Raw genomic sequence first — 5287 nt, forward strand, 5'->3', positions numbered from 1 at the left:
AACTCTTATCCTTAAGACTCCTCATAAAAGGACTCTAGTAGAGTTAGAATAACCTAAGTCACTGATACAAGAACCATTTAGTAAAGTGTTTCATATGTGCCTTAATGTTTTGCCTTGGAGCACATCAATTTTCTTTATTAAGAAAGAAAGAAACATGATTCATGCGACTTTGTATCAATTGTTACGGATTGAATATGATAGTGTATCTCGGTTGCAGGGGATTGTCAAGGCAATTAGGTGCTGAATCCAAATTTTGAATCCTGGACTTGAGATGCCATGAGAGATATATTTTTTGTTGCATGGACAGTGAGGTGACCCACTCTATGGAGTGTTAACATTCTCAATATAGATGTATGCAATCATGAAGGTCTTTATCTTTGAAATTGGCATCAGGTAATGGTTACAACTATTATGAGGTTATGGTGGTGTCTTTTGGAATGACAAATGCTCTACGGTATATAGGGACCTTAAGAGCCTCATTTAAGTGAGATTTTCAGACTCATGCATAGGAGGGTTTAAATGGTAATATGTATTTGTTTTAAGATAAAAGAGTAACGTCATATTGTCATAAATAAGTTATACAATTCATGGTAGGAGGTGAAGACTTTCTAAAACGTGGAGTTAGCGCTAATTAAAATTTCTTTGGTAGTATTATCAGTCTGAAGAAGCAATTTGGAAACATGAGGATGAGACAAGAACTAAGTATCACAAGCCTTTAAGGACTTGAACTTTCGAGGACAAAAGTCTCTAAGAAGGGAAGAATGTAACATCCCGAATTTCAAGAAAATTTAAGTTAATTATCTAAAATTATTGAGTTTAAATTTTCCTTTCATTTGGAAAATTGGGATTAAATTGAAATAATTGAAAAACTTATATTGGTTAAATTGAATTTTAATTGATTAGATTTTCGAACTAATTATCTTGAAAATATTGAATTTTGCTTCCGTTTGATTTTGGATTTTAGGATCAACTTTAAAAAAAATTAAAGAGATAATTAATTTCATGTGGTTTTGAATTGATTTAAATATTTGGAAATCAAATTGATGGATCTTATGTCATTTAATTTTGGTTTTTAAAGCCTAAATTAAGATAATTTGAAAAGTTAATTGATTTATTAATTTAATAGAATCTTTGGAGATTTTGGAGATATTGTGATAAAATATATTTTATTTATCTTTTCAAAAGTAGAAAAAAATAAAAGAATTGAGATTTTTTTAAAATTAAATGAGAGTGAAAAGAGGCAAAAATTGGGGAGAAAGTAATTCAGTTTTTCCGCGAAAGCTTCCACAAAATTATCTATTCCGAAGTTTGAACCGTTGGATCATGCTCAAATTTGGTCAGTCTATTCGAGACATTAGAGTTTCATTTTGAACAGTTGGATCATTGTTTGAAGCTCTGGTTTGTTCATAATAGCTGCTGAATAAAATCTATAAAACTAGAAATTCTCCTTCTCACTCACTCTTGCAAACCCTCCTCATGCAAGACCCTCATTACCAGCCACTAGTCTAAATAATTTATGCCGTCCGACAGCAACACCCGTTGCCTATCCATGGTTTCTACCGCTGCTGATGTCATTATCACCGAAATTTATATTTTGAGTAAGTTTTAAAATTCTTGGAGGTTCTTGACCACCCATTAGCTTTTGGCCCAAATTGATTGATATCCTTTACGTTTTGTTTTTAGATTGAATTTTGCAAGCGTTTCTGGTCACTGTCCAACAAGGGAAACAAGTTTTTGAACATTTACTATTCGAAGTTTGGAGATCAGTGGCGTGCTTTCTAGCATGATTTACGATCGTTCGGTTCTTTCATTGGTTTTAGTTCAAGTAAATTGTTCTTGACCACCCATTCGCTTTCGACGGTGTGCCTTCGAGCCACTAGACATGCATTGATAACTTGTAGAAATACAAGTTATTTTGGCTCTTAAGTTGGAACAACTAAGGTTTTTAATGATAAATTCTCCTTATTTTTAGAAGAAACGCATGAAATTACTCAAACGTTAGCAAACTCATGCAAAAGAATGTTTATTACTAAATATTGCGGCACTAACGCGTTATATTGCAGGATTTCAATAAAAAACTAACGTATGAGTAAGAAGTGTCACAGGCAAAAGTTCTAACGCATGGGCCATGCGTCGGAGGGAATTCAACGCAGAAAAGATTCATTGATGTAGGCTGTTTGTGTCAAATCACCACTTGAAAGTATGGGCACCTGCAGCAGGCGACGTCTGAAAAGCTTCTGAGTGTCAGGCAGCTGACCAGGGCATAGACTTTATGCTACCCATCACCAAGCTGGAGATGGCCAACGCTTATAAATAGATGAAATCCCTCCAGAGTTCAAACATACATATATATATAGAAATTTTCAAGATCCTCACTCTCATAATTAGTGTAGTCATAGTTTTAGTTCTTTAAAAGTTGTGCTATGGTGCCAAGACGATCAGAAGGGTTGAGAACCACCATCACCGCCGATCAGGGAGCGGAGGAAGTCAAGCTTGAGAAAGACACTTCGTCCAACTTCTATACAAGTGATTGTACATAACTAGATTGAGCCAAAGAGATACAAGAGATTGTACTCTGCGGCTTGACTCAGTTCCTTTCATCTCATTTATCGCTTTCATTTCATCTGATCAAATATTGCTTTTGTAAAGATAATCTGTTTCTTTATAAATTCATATATTTGATCCATCATACTTATGTCATTGTTTATTTCTTGTTTATGTTGAATGCATCTATACTTTATGCAAAACTTCATTTCAAACGCCTAATACATCTAGAGATAGACTTACTAGTGTTTATTGCATTCTATGTTCGACGCATGCATCCTAGAGATAGGTTTTGTATGTTATTCACATTGAGAAGTGTCGAATAAGAGTCTAACGCATAAAAAAAGATAAGCAAGCCACCCCATCCACATCACCTTTTGGTTTGTGTACATTCATCTTAGATCGACGCATACCACTTACATTAAAATCCATTTTCGCATGATCCATCACTCACTACTCAACTCTTTTGTATCTTCTTGCAAAAGCACAGCACTTTAGTGTAAATAACGCTTTTCTCTCATACATTTAGGAAACCCCTACAATAGCCGCAACGCAAGGTCTGCGTTAGGTTAACTGAATCCCTGAGTTCGACCCTGGAATTACCAGGAACCTAAATTGGATTTATACTTGGGTTTAATTTAGGAAAACTTGAACGTCAATAGAAGGAGTGACGTGCATTCTGTTGCACATCTCTAACGCACCAATGTGTTACAAATACATAAAGCATCAAAGCATCAACGCATCATCTATACTTAGAACTTATTTTTCCAATTTATTTTATACAATACACTCCCAGCTCGAATCACGATAGCAACGAACAAGTTTTTGGCGCCGTTTGAAGAGATTCAGAAAAAAAAACTAACCAGAAATTTTGTTTGTATCTTTTGTAAGAACACTTCAGTCGAGGGAGTATTACAAGCTAAGCCTAAGCTTGTGAACGTTTATGAGCAGAGAGAGCACTCCTGAACTCATATACGACCCCGAGATTGAATGGACCTTCCGACGTAGAAACTGATCTAATCGTAGTTGAAGGTTAAGGCAACAACTTCCCCGACAACAGAACAGGCAACGAGCAATGGCAGAAGAACAGGCAAATCAAAACTTAGCTCAGCAACTAGCTCATGCTATGCAAAATTCGATCCTAATAGCGAATAGTAGCACGCATCCCATGAGGAAGTATGCATCCCCTGTACTGTATGATTTCTCACCAGGAATTATATACCCGATGCCAGATGGGACCAGATTCAAGATGAAATCTGTAATGCTTCAAATGCTCCAGACTGCTGGACAATTTGGGGGTGGTCGTGGTGAAGATCCTCATGCCCACATGAAGCATTTCCTGGAAATGTGTAATTCATTTGTGATTCCTGGAATCACCCCAGAGGCGATCAGACTATCTTTGTTCCCTTATTCTTTGCATGATGACACAAAACAATGGGTAAGCTCACTGAAGCCTGGTGAAATCACCACCTGGGAGAAGTTGGTGGAGAAATTTATGCAAAAATACTTCCCACCTACCATCAACGCGAGGAGGCGTCGAGAGATTATGAACTTTGAACAAGAAGAAGTTGAGACCTTAAATGCCGCATGGGAGCGTTTTAAGGGATTGGTCAAAAATTGCCCAAATCATGGACTACCACTAACTATCCAAATAGAGACTTTTTATGGTGATTGAATAGAGCATCGCAGATGACAGCCGACGCAGTGGCAGCTGGTGGAATTATGGATAAATCTTACACTAAGGCTAAAGAGATATTAGACTGCATTGCTAAACACAACATGGAATGGGAGGACAATACGTATGACGGAAGAGCTGACAGGAAGAAGAGATCTCAGAATGTTAATTCTATCAATTCCAATGCAATAGCCACACTTTCTGCACAAGTGACTACGATGACCAGCCTTTTTGCAGAACATATTGCTAGGAAACGCATCAAATCAACAGAAGGTGAATCAGGTAGAAGCATTCGAATAGATGGTTAGCTGTGTAGGCTGTGGAGATCCTCATTCTTATGTTGAGTGCCCACGAAACCCGTAGTCAGTATGCTTCATTAAAAACAACCTATTTTCCAATACATATAATCCTGGATGGAGGAACCATCCAAATTTTTCTTGGACAAAAGGAAATCAACAGGAGCATCACCCAGAGGCGAACCAACAACAAAGGCAAGGACCGCTGCCTGCATTTCAACCAACGCATCAGCCACATCAACAGTTCTTTAATAGAGGAGGACAGGCATCAAGCTCAGGATCTCCGCTTGAGAACCTATTAAAGGAGTACATAGCCCAGAATGACGCGTTGCGGAAAATCCAGGCGTCGTCTATCAGAAACCTGGAGATACAGGTAGGGCAGATAGCGAGCAAGTTGAAGAACAGGCAGCCTGAAGTTCTACCTAGCAACACTTAAACTCCTGGGAACAATGGAAAAGAGAAATGTCATGCGGTGACGTTGCGAAATGGAAAAGCTCTAGAAGAAAAAAGAATGAATCCAAGAAATAGCAGTCCTTCAAAAGAACGCAACACACGTTCAATGGCAGTAGAAGATCAAGAAGAAAGAACGTCTGAGATCACAAGCCATTCAGAACCAAATACGTCTAACGTGAGAAAACTTGCAGTGCTGCTAAATGCACCATTCCCTAGACGGTTGATGAAGAAGAATGATGAACAACAATTCCAGCGCTGTCTTGAGCTCCTAAGGCAATTGCATATCAACATTCCACTTATAGAGGCCTTGGAGCAAATG

At 37.8% G+C, this 5287-nt stretch overlaps 1 non-coding gene across 1 annotated transcript; it reads right to left on the reverse strand.

The window, feature by feature from the left end:
- Positions 1-4075: 4075 nt before the first annotated feature.
- On the reverse strand, positions 4076-4179 carry LOC150036428 (small nucleolar RNA R71). Its single transcript, XR_016529454.1, has one exon. It is a non-coding gene; the product is annotated as a small nucleolar RNA R71 (small nucleolar RNA).
- Between the last annotated feature and the right edge of the window lie 1108 nt (positions 4180-5287).

The sequence above is a fragment of the Benincasa hispida genome, chromosome 4 (genome assembly GCF_027475165.1).
Source record: "Benincasa hispida cultivar pf3 chromosome 4, pf3_genome.v1.1, whole genome shotgun sequence".
Taxonomy (NCBI): Eukaryota; Viridiplantae; Streptophyta; class Magnoliopsida; order Cucurbitales; family Cucurbitaceae; genus Benincasa; species Benincasa hispida.